Source organism: Dipodomys merriami, unplaced genomic scaffold (genome assembly GCF_024711535.1).
Source record: "Dipodomys merriami isolate MVZ:Mamm:240054 unplaced genomic scaffold, mDipMer1.0.p SCAF_3976, whole genome shotgun sequence".
NCBI classification, from domain to species: Eukaryota; Metazoa; Chordata; class Mammalia; order Rodentia; family Heteromyidae; genus Dipodomys; species Dipodomys merriami.
The window spans coordinates 1-14,199 of NW_027205577.1; the positions used below are offsets into that span (position 1 = coordinate 1).

The 14,199-nt window shown below is 44.4% G+C and overlaps 1 long non-coding RNA gene across 1 annotated transcript; it reads left to right on the plus strand.

Annotated features, from left to right (window-relative positions):
• Positions 1-3,949: 3,949 nt before the first annotated feature.
• LOC138805509 (uncharacterized) lies at positions 3,950-14,179 on the plus strand. Its single transcript, XR_011365576.1, has 3 exons — positions 3,950-7,927; positions 13,566-13,633; positions 14,106-14,179. It is a non-coding gene; the product is annotated as an uncharacterized lncRNA (long non-coding RNA).
• The last annotated feature ends 20 nt before the right edge of the window (positions 14,180-14,199 follow it).

Consider the following 14,199-nt stretch of genomic DNA (forward strand, 5'->3'; position numbering starts at 1 on the left):
TGCTGGGAGGGGGGCTGGCAAGACCCCTTCTCACAGGGTAGCAGTGAGAAGAATCATCTGGTATTTTCTGAGGTGACCTGTATAACCTAGGAGGATTAAGAGGTGATACAAGTGACTAGGAGGTAGTGACCCTGGTGAGGGCCAGGGGCTTCATCATGGCAGACTAGGCTGCTGTCCAAATAATAGATAAGAGGCCCTGCATCTGCCCAGACCTGAAGGTCACACTAAGGGGCTCTTGTTGCCTTATATGGTTGTAGCTGCTCCAGAGAAATGCCATCTTAAGTTTGTGGAGGCTGATTATTTACTGTGTTTTTAAATGGGCCTAGTGTTGCCTAAGAAGGGAGCATGCTCAGCTGTGGAGAGGAAAAGGAGTGTATTAAACTATGGGGAGGGAGCTCATTTTGCTAACATAGGGAGTCTGGGACAAGGTTCCCATAGGCTGTGGGGGAGGTAGTGACAGGCTCTGAGAACATGGGGACAGAATTTTCCTAGGAATAAAACTTTCTTACTTGGCAGATAAATCTCAAGGAGTCCCTGGAGCTGCTCTAGAAAAATAGATAAAAGGTGGACATTGGTAGCTCATGCCTATAATCTTAGCTAATGTGGAGGCTGAGATCTGAGGATCACAGTGTGAAACCAGCCCAGGCAGAAAAATCTGTGAGACTTTTCTCTCTGTTTAACTATTAAAAAGCCAGAAGTGGAGGTGTGGTTCAAGAACAGCAGAGTTGAGGAAAAATGACAAGTGAGAGCACAAGGCCTTAAGTCCAAGCCCAAGTACCAGTATCAATTTTTTTTAAAAAAAGATGTGAATAGACTCCTGTCTTGAAAAAAACAGGAAAAGGCAGTATTGGAAGTATGGTTCAAGAGGTAGTGTACCAGTCTTTGGTAGAGTACCAGCCTAGCAAACAAAGGCCCTTGACAGTTGAAACTGTAGTAGGTACTATCAAACCATTCTTTCAAACTTCTTTTTTTTTTTGGGTCCGGTTGTGGGGCCTGAACTCTGGGCCTGGGCGCTGTCCCTCAGCTCTTCAGCTCAAGGCTAGCACTCTACCACTTGAGCCACAGCACCACTTCTGGCTTTTTTCTTTTTGCTTATGTGGTGCTGAGGAATCGAACCCAGGGCCTCAGGCATGCAAGGCAAGCACTCTACCACTGAGCCATCTTCCCAGCCCCTCTTTCAAACTTCTTTAGAATGCAGAATAGAGAATATTGTAGAGTGGTTAGAGTGTGGGATCATTCATTACCCTCCTTTCATGTCAGCCCTGACCCCTTCCCTCCTTCCCTCCCCTTCCCTCCATGCCTTCCTTCCTCTGTCTCTTTTTTGGTTGTACTAGCATTTGAAGTCAGAGCCTGCTGCTTACTATTCAGTTGCTCTACTACTTGAACCCTGCACCAGCCCACTTTCTGAGCCTTTCTGAACCTCAATGCCCTTATCTGTAAAATGAGGACAATTATCTCTGAGTTCTATAATTTGGAGTATTTTCAGGAAAATTTTATAAGAATAGTTGAAGTAATAGATATGAAAACACCTAAATGCTTAAGAGCATTATTGATGAGAAGGAGCACATCTTTTTTTTAATACATTTTTTATTGTACAAATGCTGTACAGAGGGGTTGAGTTACATGAGTAAGGTAATGCGTACATTTCTTATCAAGCATTGCTGCCTCCTCTTTTGCTTTTCCCCTACCATCCCTTCCTTCCCACCTCCACAAATACGCTCCATAACCCCCACACCCCCTACCCATGCCTAAATTGTAAAGTTCATTTTTCAACATAGTGTCTTGTACATCTCATTGTTACAATGGATCAACCTGTATCCCTATTTAAATATTTTGTTTTTTCCCTTTCCCTCCCCAAATTAGAAAACTGTATATACAAGATACAGGGCATTGACATCAAATACAGTGAAAACAGGGGGTATACCTTGGGGGAAGAACATACAAAGAAACAAAAAAAAATCACATGGTACATTATAAATATGTTAGAAACCATAGCAAGAAAGAAAAAGACAAAACTTGTGTCCCTATCTTGGGGTTCATTTCGCTTGACATCATCTTATTTGGTCATATGTACATAGCTTTTGACCTTTTCTGCTTGTCCCTGACATATACTAGTTATTGTAAGTAAGGAAACCATGGGACCTATGTTTCTTTGGGCCTGGCAAGAAGGAGCACATCTTCACTCCAGATTTATCCTTTGTGTCCTGGGCTTTTTTTTTTTTTTTTTTAACTTTTTTTGGCTTTGATAATTGGCTTTGATAATTGGATGCTCTCAGATGAGATCTCCTGGTGTCAGGTTAAATCCATGTTGCCTTACAGGTGGGTGGGCAGGTGGGTGGCCTGTTCTAGGATTTGTCCTAGTTTAGCAGCAGTGGTGTTCCAAGGAAATGAAAAAGAAATGAATTTAGGCTGCTCCTGCAAGAGTCTGTGTTACAGGAAGCTCAGCAAAAAGGACATGGTGTCTGCTATCTCTGCTGGCTTTTTAGAGACAGTGTGTGGCACCAAAGCCCTGGTGCTGGGTTATCCTGCACATCACCAATGGCACTGAGAGCACATTGTAGCTCTTTTCTCATTGATTGATTGGTGCTGGTACTGGGGCTTGAACTCAGGGCTTCCCACTTAGCTTTTTGCACATTACTAATTCTCTCCTACTGGAGCCACACTTCTACTTCCCAGAGATTATGGCTTTTTCAGAATGCTACTCCAGTCAGTCTTTGTACCCCAGCCCTTCTTCACCTCTGGCATTGTGTAGCAGTCACTCATCAATCTGTGACTGGTCAAGTGCCTGCCATGTTTCTGAAAAGGACAATCAAGATGTCAGGGTGTTCCCCCATCTCTGCCCTCAGGGCTAGGCATCAAGGCTGGGCTGTTACAGTGGACCAGAATGGCAAGACCTGATGGAAATACTCCCCAGGATACATTGGGGAGAATACAATTGAAGCTCTAGCTAGCAGGTGCTAAGCTGAGTTGGGTTTGATTTCTGTCTTCAGAACTAGAGAAAGCAAGTATAAGCAAATATATGGAGAAGCAATAGTGCTTGGGGCATTGGTGAGAAAAAGGTTGCAGGCAGAGTAGCTTCTCCCACCCAGGCTTGGCTGGAACTCAAACTCATGTGGTTGTACGCCTGTTGCAGGACCCCCACCAAGAAGATCACTTCAAAAGCAAGGCTTTATTCAGGTGGGCTGCAGCTCCGGCTTTGTCCCACACACTGACTCAGCAGAACTTAGGAGGAAGCCCCGAGCTGAAATTTCACAGTGTTTATAAAGGCAAAAACTACAAAGGGATAAAAGGAGAAGAAAAAAAAGAAATCACAGACTGACAAATTTAAGGCAACAAGAGGTGTCAGCAGGGCATTCCAAGGCAATAAGGGGTTGTAGGGAGTTATCAAACTGGCTGGGTCTTAAAGGGCATTCCAGAGCAGTTAAAGCTTAGCAGGGAGTTTCCTGGCTAGTTGGGTTCTGATAAGCTGTAGCTGGGATAATTGGTGGTCTGGGTTTGTTCACAGGGTCTGTTTATCTTGGGCCAGCTTGGTCATCTCCTGAAGTTTGTGGGGACCCAAGGCCAGCTATAGTACAAAGTGGGGCCTGACTTCAAAGTAGCTTTGTTCAAGTAATCTATGGTTTAGCAGTTTCAGCACAAACAAGACGGTTTCTGAAATTCAGGTGGGCCCAAGGTTAATATGAGCAGCAGAAGGGTTACTGCTTCTAAACGAAGCCACTTTTAACTCTTCAATGTCTCATATCCACACTAGCCCCTTCCATATCCCAGGATAGTTCTTGTGTCCTGGATTCCTCTTCCCTCACTCCCTCCCTTCTTCCCTTCCTCCCTTCCTCCCTTCCTCCCTTCCTCCCTTCTTCCCTTCCTCCCTTCCTCCCTTCCTCCCTTCCTCCCTTCCTCCCTTCCTCCCTTCCTCCCTTCCTTCCTTCCTTCCTTCTTTCCCTCCTCTTCCCTCATCCCCTTGCCCCCTCTCCCCTTCCCATTTCCTTCCTTCCTTTTTTTCCCCTTCAGGAGTTGAGACTAGAACTCCAGGCATCACTTTGTCAACCAAGCTTTTTTTCTCAAGGCTGATGTTCTCCCACTTGAGCCACACCTGCACTTCCAGCTTTTTTTCTGTTTCATTGGAGATAAGAGGCTCATGGACTTTTCTGAAGAAACTGCCTTTAAATCATGATTGTCAGCCTTCAGCCTCCTGACTAGCTTGGATGACAGGTGTGAGTCACCAGTACCAATCTAGCTCTACTTTCTTTACCAATTCAATCTAATCCATAACTTTTAACACACTGAGTTTGGGTGGTGGCCAGTGTCATATTCACCATAGGCCTGAGCCCCCTTCCTTCCACTCTGAGAATCTCTTAACAGTTGGCCATCTGATATATTGGTGGATCCTCCTCTTCGGTGGTGCTGGGGATCTTGCAATGGGACAGTCCAGATGGGGTGACATGTCATCACTTACTGATGTATTCTTTTTTTTTTTTTGTCGGTCGTGGGGCCTGAACTCTGGGCCTGGGCGCTGTCCCTTAGCTCTTCAGCTCAAGGCGAGCGCTCTACCACTTGAGCTACAGCGCCACTTCCGGTTTTCTGGTGGTTTTATTGGAGATAGGAGTCTCACGGTCTCTCCTGCCCGGGCTGGCTTTGAACCGCGATCCTCAGATCTCAGCCTCCTGAGTAGCTAGGATTACAGGCGTGAGCCACCAGCGCCCGGCTACTGATGTATTCTGACAGTGCCTTAATTTCATATTTTTTAAGGAGCCTCTCCCTGCCTTCCAGCAACTCAACACTGGATCCCACAAAACTGGCTCCAGCCTCAGTGATGGCTGTGATTCTTCTTGCCTGGTGCCTTCATGGTCTGCAGAGGTGTCAGGAGCCAGCAGCTGAAGAGCAGTCTGCAGCTTTGAATGAGGTGATGTACAGATTACTTACTCCTCAAACTCTTTCTGTACCTAAGTGTGTAACTTTAGCATGCATTTCAGTGCACTTTTTTTTTTTTTTTTTTTTGGTCATGGAACCTGAATTCTGGGCCTGGGCACTATCCCTCTGCTTTTTTTTTTTTTTTTTTTTAATAATTTTTTATTGTGAAAATACCGTACAGAGGGGTTAGAATTACATGAGCAAGGTAATAAGTACATTTCTTATCAAGTATTGTTGCCTCCTCCTTTGTTTTTCCCCTCCCATCCCTCCCCTCACATCTCCTTATCCCTCAGATCTTCATCTCAAGGCTAGTGCTCTGCCATTTGAGCCACAGTGCCCCTTTTGGCTTTTTCTCTTATGTGGTGCTGAGGATCAAACCCAGGGCCTTATGCATGCAAAACCAGCACTCTACCACTGAGCCACCTTCCCATCCCCTCATTGCACATCTTAAAATGCAACTTGTAGTATTTGAGGCACAAAAATGGTGTTTACTCTGAATTCTAAGATTCCTAAATAGTTAACTTATTTATGCCCCAGAAATTGATATCATTACCTCAACTAAGTAAATGACTAGTAGTATTAGCCAATAGATGAATTCAGGCCCACTGAATTTAATATCAGAAGCAATGCAGAGGCACAGAGGCTTGTAATTAGGGTGGGCGCTAGTCTCTCATGCCTGTAATCTTAGCTGTTGAGGAGACTGAGATCTGAAGATCATTGTTTTGAAGCCAGCCCAGGCAGGAAAGTCCATGAGACATTTATTTCCAGTTAGCCAAGGAAAAGCTGGAAGTGGCCAAGTGCTGGTGGCTCACACTTGTAATCCTACCTACTCAGGAGGCTGCATCTGAGGATCAAGGTTCAAAATGAGCCTGGACAGGAGAGGCCATGAGACTCCTATCTCCAGTAAGCCACTGGAAAACCAGAAGTGGCACAGTAGCTTAAATGGTAGAGTGCTTGCCTTGAGCGGAAGAGCTGAGGGATAGTGCCCAGGCCCAGAGTTCAAGCCCCACAACCAACAACAACAAAACACTAGAAGTGGTGCTATGGTTCAATGGTAGGGTGCTAGCCTAGAGCAAAATAAGTTCCAGGGCAGTGCCAGGCCCTGAGTTCAATTTCTAGGGCTGACGCAGAAAAAGGCTTATTCTTAGTTTAACCTTCTCCTGTTGCTATCTGGAAAGTATTAATATTTGAACAAAAGGTGCTGTGTTGTCACTTTGTACTGGGCCCCTCTACCCTGTGGCTAGTCCTGAGGAAGGTTCATGTGCCTCATCCCTGCTACATTGTGTGCTTGCTCTATCATGGAATCTCGGTAAGTGTGGGGGAGTGTCAGCTGGTCCTGAAGTAGTGAGCTCCCCATCCTTGGAAGAATTCAAAGTTGAAACTGGAGGAAATTGGAATGCCAGATGGGAGGAGTTAGAGTAGGCAATCCTTAGGATCTGAGTTCCTATGAACCCTGATTGTAGGATTCTGTAACTTATCCTTCTACAATGTTACTGAATGTCAGAAAATAGAGGAGATGAGGACCGAGGAAAATGGTCTAGTGTGTAGGATTCTGCAAGTACGAGGAACTTGGAGTTATTTCCTTACTGTTGGCAGTAGTACTGGGCTGCTGACCCTCTGCTCTCCCCAATGTTATCTGTATGGGAGAAGCTCTGTTCTAGTGCTGAAAGTTCTCCTCTTGGTCAAAGGTCACAGCAGTGACACTAGAAGTGCTAGTGTCCTCCTTCTGAGGCCTAGCAATTACTTGCCCAGCACCTTTGTTTGCTAAAGAGGGGAGTGTGTGTGTGTGTGTGTGTATTTGCATGTGTGTGTGCATTGGTAAACAGGATGGACTGGAGGGCAGGAAGAACAAATGACACTCCAGACCTCCTGCCATGTATGTGACATTCCTTCTCAATGTTGGAACTTTAGGCAAGTTATTTTCATCTCTTTTCCCCTCACTTTCTGCCTCTGGAAAAGGGATCTGAGAGAATGAATTTTAGCAACTTGACTCAATTTTTAGAGATTTTCATTAATAACACAATTTATACAGCACTTTGTGTTTTTCAAAGAACTTTTCACATATGTGAGCTCACCAAAATTGTCTTAACAATGAGAAGGTGGTATTTGCACCATTTAAGTGATAAAGGAACAAAGGCCAAAAAGACAGTGGGTGGCAAAACTAGGCCTCTATGTCCACCATTTCATATAGGGATCTTGGCTATTTTCTAAAAGTTTATCCTTTTGTTCATTGAGCTAATAATGACAGGTTCCCATAATGTGATACTCACATAGTCCCTAGGCTGCTCCTGTGCACAAGGATTGTTTTTCTAAGACAGGATCTGTCCATGTAGCCCATGTTTACCTCATACTCTTAGTGTTCTTCTTGCCTCTGTTTCCTGAGTACCACAATACATGGCCACAGGGATGGTTTTTGCTGAGGTCCTCCATCCTTCTCTGGTCTGCTTTGACTGGGAATGTAGCAGGGTGAGAGCCAAGCCCTGAGTTCTAAAGTTAGATACCTTCTGTTCACATCTCCCAATTTGTCCTGTAGCTGAGTGGCCTGGACAAATGACCTTTTGGGACCTGATTTTTTTCATGTGTAAAAGAATGGTAAACTTAGCTTCTTTCATGCAGGGCTGGTGCTATACCACGAAAGCTTTACCTCTACTTCCTACATTTCTTTCTAGTTAATTAGAGATAAGAGTCTCATAGATTTTCCTGCCTGCATTGGCCATGAACCATAATTTAATGATCTTAGCCTCCTGAGTAGCTAGGATTACAGGTATGAGCCACTAGCATTGGGATATTAGGCATATTTTTAAAATTAGCTTTTAGGCTTGGAATTGTAGGCTTCTTTGGTTTTCTTTTTAGTATCTGTTAAGTAATTTTCAAGGTACTGCCTGAAGTCCCAGGGAGCCCCTGTGAACCTACTTGAAAGAAGATCTCATCACTTAAAAAACAAAACAAAAAAGAGAACCACCAGGAAAAAAAAAAACACCCTGCATAACACCTCTGTGAACATGGGAAAGCAAAGAAGGTAAGTTATGATATCCACTTCTTGCTGCCATTTGGTATTTTGCAAACTGCCACTGCTATTAACAGTCACTTTTGAGTATTTATGATCTTGCAGTTAGTTGGAGCACTTTGATTCTCATAAGAAAAACAGGTTCACATTTAGAAAATGTGCCCTACAAGTAGCTGAGATCCCTCAGGGAGGCTGATGGATGGGGCCCACACAGGGGAAGGAAATGCAGCCACCTCGCCAGCCTGCAGAACTTTGCCTTTTCCACACACCCTAGTTGGAAGCTGTTTTTGTTTGTTGTGGTGGTGGTTGTTTGTTTTTGTGTTTTTTTTCCAGTCTTGGTATTTGAACCCTGGACCTGGGTGCTATCCCTTAGCTCTTCAGCTCAAGGCCAGCACTCTACCACTTGCTGCTTCCAGCTTTTTCTGTTCATGTGGTGCTGAGGAATTGAACCCAAGTTCTCATGCATGTGAGGCAAGCACTCTATTACTGAGCCACCTTCCTAGCCCCTTGAAAGCTGTGTGTTTATGTCTGGATCCTTACCCTGCCAGGGATGGACTTTCTGTGTGGCTCTGGCATAGTGTCCCATGGCAAAAGGACATGTAGCTAAATACCAAACCACTTTCCACACATATGTCCTTGCACCACACCAGCCACAATGCTAGCAAAGACCAGAAGCTGGTCTTTGAATTTATCCCAGAGTCCTAAACTGGTTCTTGGTGTGTGCAGGATAGAAGGGAGAGTTTTGGATCTGGCCAGTGTTGAAGCATCAGCCCAAGTAGAGCACCAGATCCTAAACTAGAAATTGGGAAAACACTGGCTCCCACTTTGGGCCTCAGTTTTGACTCTCGCTACATGATGCTCTGAGGTCCATGAGGTGCTTCAGTGCCAAATTATACAGGACTTGTGTTCAAGAGAAGTTGGGGTTTCCAGAGAAGGAGAATTGCATTTTAGGATTATTAGTTGTTTTTTTGTTGTTTTGGTGGTGGTCGTGAGGCTTAAACTCTTTGCCTGAGCGCTGTCCCTGTGCTCTTCAACTTAAGGTCAGCGCTCTACCTCTTGAGCCACAGCACCACTTCTGAGCATTGCATTTCAGTGACAAATTTACAAAGGTCTTGTCACTGTACATGTAAAGAAAGCATCATCAGCTTGTCAGTGAGAATCTTTTCACCAAGTGGATATGAGGGAAGGTTGGGGTTCCTACTGTGTCTGTGAGACTTTAGCTGGGCTCTGGGTCTTCTCAGGCTTGTTTCTACTTCTGTAAAATCCTTCCAGGAAACCTCTTCACATTGAGTTGCTATGGCTTCTTGGGCTCCTCTTGGCTGTGACAGCTTCTGACACTGCCCTTGTTTGGGGGCAGCTTGGATGGTTTTGAGGAGCCCTAGTCAGACATGCTTTAGAATCTGTTGGGATTCATCTCATGTGTTTTTGATTTTAGATTGAAGTTCATGGATTTGGGAGGAGAAAACCAGAGAAGTAAATGCCATTCTTAGCACAAAGTTGATGTATTTTCACTGTCAATTTGACCTTGATCACCTAGTCCGTGGGCCTTCATAGTTCTCCAATGCCAAAAATCTTTTTCTTCCTTTTTTAAACTTTACTCCCCCCCCCCCACCTCCCAATCTATCTCTTTCTGTGTCAGTACTAGAGCTTAAACTCAATGCCTGGGTGCTGTCCTTTAGCTTTTTCATTCAAGGCTGGTACTCTACCACTTAAGCCATACCTCCAATTTAGGGTTTTGCTGATGAATTAGAGGTAAGGGTCTCTTTGATGTTTCTGTTTGTGTTGGATTTGAACTTCTATCCTTAGATCTCAGCTTCCTGCATAGTTAGGCATGCCCATCTCTTTTGAGAAGACCTGGTGATGTAACATATTATTGACTGTTTGCTGTGCACCTGGTAAAGTGTTGTGTGGCAGGGCTATGAAGACACTCAAGACATCATCTGTGCTCAAGTATCCCAAGAATGAACTGCAGCTCAGATGTGTGCAACAGCGCTCTCAGCGCACTGGGGAATGTGCATTGATAGTGTTCATAGGACTTCAAGGAAGTTAGTTACCTGACCAGGCTTTCCAATTTCCTGATTTTGTGCTTTAAATGAATTTCCATGATTCCCTTCCATTTCCTTCAAACCATAATATTTTTTTTTGGTTGGTTGTGGGGCTTGAACTCTGGGCTGGGACACTGTCCTTGTGCTCTTCAGCTCAAGGCGAGAAATCTACTGCTTGAGCCACAGTGCCACTTCTGGTTTTCTAGTGGTTTATTGGAGATAGTAGTCACACGGACTTTCCTTCCTGGGATGGCTTTGAACCTCGGTTCTCAGATCTCAGCCTCCTGAGTAGCTGGGATTACAGGCAGGAGCCACCAATGCCTGGCAAACCATAACATTTTAAATGTTACAAGAGAGAGAGAAAATTACAGAAGCTAGCATATTTCTTTTGGAGACATACCCAGAGACTCATTATTTTTAAGCATTTTCTTAGCACTTCTTGTGTTGAAAGCATTTTTAACTCATTAATTAGTAATCCACATTAATATATAGATGGAATTAATCTATTCCAGACAGAAGTTTGTCTTGAGGAAATACAAAAAACTTAAGTACTATTCCTTTCCACCTGTATCTTCTCTCTCCTCCCCTCCACCACACTTTATCTTGTTCATTATTTAGATTATTGCTCTGATCATTACACTCTGATTGAGCGCCACAAGTGTCCTTGGAGCTTCCACAAAGTTTGGGTTGGGTGTCTTCCCACTCTTCTGGACTCCAGGCTGTACATGGGTCTGCTTTGGGGACTCATTAGCACTTGAAAATGAAATTGGCCTCATAAATAGTCATCCTCAGGAAACAACGGGCTCTCCCATTTTTATTTTAGTTGCATTCAGCTGAAAACCTCTTAGCTTGTATTCTTGTTTGAGGAGAGTTTTTTTTTTTTCCTCCTTTTTTCCTTCTTGCGGATCCTAGGGCTTGAATGCAGGGCTAGGTCTTAAATGCAAGGCCAGGAGATTTTGTTTGTTTGTTTTTTGTTTGTTTTTCCTCAAGGCTGGTGTTCTACCACTTGAGTCCCAGCTCCACATCTGGCTTTTTGGTGGTTATTTGGAGCTATGTGTCTCAAAGACTTACCTTTCTTTCTGAGCTGGCTGAAAACCATGATCCTCAGATCTTAGCCTCCTGAGTAGCTAGGATTTCAGGTATTAGCCACTAGTATCTGGCTAGGAGGTTAGTTTTTACCTTCAGAAAAAAAATCTCCATAACATGACTACCATTTATGTCTCTCTTTGGAACAAGGGCTCCCCTGTCCTTGTATTTGATCAAGATGATAATTTTCCACCTTGTACAGATAAGGAAATTGAGGACCATGAGGAGCAATCTCAAGATTGGTAAAAGTCAGAGCTGATATACATCTCCAAAGCTCTCCCCTTCCTATATTTCTTTGGTTCACCATTCTGGGCCTTCCCAGTGTGGTGCTCATGTTCACCCACAGTGGGCTGTCTGTCTTCCTCTGCTGCTGGCCTCTGGTGGAGAAGCTTGCAGAGGATGTGATGGTCTCCTGATTATACTCTTGTCTTCATTTTGTCACCTGGTGATCTGTTTCAGGAGCTGCCTGTCTATGGGCCCCCCTGTCCTCTTCCTTCCTTCCTGTCCTGGCACAAAGGAGCCACTCTTGGTACTAAGATTGCTGTGACATCAGATATGTAGAGAATCAGCCTATTGTCCATGTGGGGTCATAGATCTGAGGATACTATCCCTGACCTCTGGGAGCTCTTAGTGTTATCAGAGAAGAGCTGCCTTGTCCTCCTGGAGTCCCCTTCATTAGCTCCTTTTCTTTCTGCCCTTACAGGTCATGCCTGTTTCAGTAAGTAGTTATTATATGACAGGTCTCATGCTCACAGACTGCTATCTGTGACAACCTACTCATTAGGAGGTGAAATCATTGTTCCTCTTACCAGATAGGGAATCAATTGTTTAAGGGCTGGGCGCCAGTGGCTCATACCTGTAATCCTAGCTACTCAGGAGGCTGAGATCTGAGGATCATGGTTCAAAGCCAGCCCAGGAAGGAAAGTCCATGATGCTCTCATCTCCAATAAACCACTAGAAACCCAGAAGTGGCACTGTGACTCAAGCAGTAGAGCACTTGCCTTGAGCTGAAGAGCTGCGGGATAGTGCCCAAGCTCAGAGTTCAGGACCCCTGACCAAAAAATAAATAAATAAAAATAAATAAATAAATAAAAAATAAAGAATCATTTAAGGAAGGGGCTAAGAAAAAGAAAATACAGCTAAGAAAAAAAGAGAGCAGCAGAGATTCCTAATCTCCATATCTAATAGATATAAAAAACATTCAAAAAAAACATTAAAAAAACAGATTGTACCCAGGTGCGGGTGGCTCACCACTGTAATCCTAGCAATTCAAGAGTCTGAGATCTGAGGGTCCTGGTTTGAAGCCAACCTGGAAAGAAAAGTCTGTGAGGCTCTTTATCTCCAATTAACCTGCAAAAAGCCAGAACTGGAGGTATGGCTCAAATGGTATAGCACTAGCCTCGAGCAGAAAAAGCTTAAGGAAGGGCTAGGAAGGTGGCTCAGTGGTAGAGCGCTTGTCTTGCATGCATGAGGCCCTAGTTCCATTCCTCAGCACCACATAAGTAATAAAAAAAAAAGCCAGAAGTGGTGCTGTGGCTCAAGTGGTAGAGTGCTAGCCTTGATCTGAAGAGCTAAGGGACAGTGCACAGGCCCAGAGTTCAGGCCCCATGACCAGACCCAAAACAAAAAACAAAAACAAAAAAGCTTAGGGATAGTTCAGTCCCCAGTTGAGTGGGGCTCAGTGTCCCAGCTCTGAGTTCACTCTCCAGTACTTGCACCAAAATAGGAATAATATTAATAATTACTTAAGAAGGAACAGGAAATACTTAGGATGTGGTAGATGTTTGAATCCTGAAGCTCCCTGTTGAGTTGCCTTGTTTCCCTTGTAGTACTGTTGCAGTGGTGTGTGTGTGTGTGTGTACACAAGTAACCCTATTAGTTATTCTATTGTGACCGTTAGGACCCATGAGCAAGAACTATTATAAGAAAACAGAAGTGTTGAACAATATGCTGTAAGCTACAACAGTAGATGGCCAAGCCAGATGGACCCCAGGTATCATTGATTCTGGACTGTGCACAGTTAACCAATCACAGACAGTATTGGCTCCTTGGTTAAACCCCAGAGAAAAAGCTGCTTTGCTAGGGATGCTGCAAGATAGACTGGCCAAGTGAATATCCTGTGTTAAAACAGGGAGAGGCAAGTCAGTAAGGTGAGGGCTATGCAATGCTCTGAAGGAAATGGGCATAAGTGAGAGCACCTGTCCTAAAGGGGCTTGTGGTATTAGTCTTTCCCCACACCACCATCCTAGAAGTTGTCCCTCAGCTTTTTGCTCAAGGTTAGCACTCTGCTACTTGAGTCATAGCTCCACTTCTGGCTTTTTTGTTGCTTTATTGGAGATAAGGAACCTCATTGACTTTTCTGCCTAGGATGGCTTCAAAGCATGGTCCTCAGATCTCAGCATCCTGATTAGGATTACAGGCATGCGCCATGGGCACCCATCTATAATGCTGTTCTTAATGGCAGTGGCAGTCAGACAGGGCCTTCATCCGTGTCTTATTATATGGTCTCATCCTAATAGGTCCTGTCCTCAGGCTAGAGTGTAGGGGACTGACTGGAAATCTCAGGCCTGGCCACAGTGACAATTGAGTGAGTTACATTTCTTGAATTTGGATGCAGGCCACCTGCTTTGCTTCTTGGGTTTCTGCTTTCAAGTGCTCTGCTGGACTATACCTGGGGTCTCTGGTGAGACGCCTGGGTGAATGTGGGCACTTTTCAGAATGGCTTAGAAGCAGCTCTTGGTGGCTTTGCAGCTTGGCTTTCATTTCTGGCATGACAGTGCATTGGGAAGGTTCTGGATCGAGTCAGGCTTAGCTTTGGGCTCAGTCTCTGCCACATGCTAGCTCTTTCTTCCATTCCAGATGAGTCACTGTCCATCTTAGGCTGCCCTGTCCTGTCTCCTCCTCATATACCTGTCTCTGACTTGGGGCCAGGGATCTGATGAAGAAATTCTCTTCAGACAAATAGAGATTCCCTGGAAGGAAATTGATCATGTAAAGCTGGTTTCTCCACTGGCAGTTGTTTAATTTTATTTCCCTTTCATTTTTCTTCCTCTTCTCAGGGATCACTGCCTATAAGAACTTGATAGCAACTAGACTTAGATGGTTAAATGTAAATTGGAGCTGGCTTCTGAAACTCCAGGTGAGTTTCTTCAG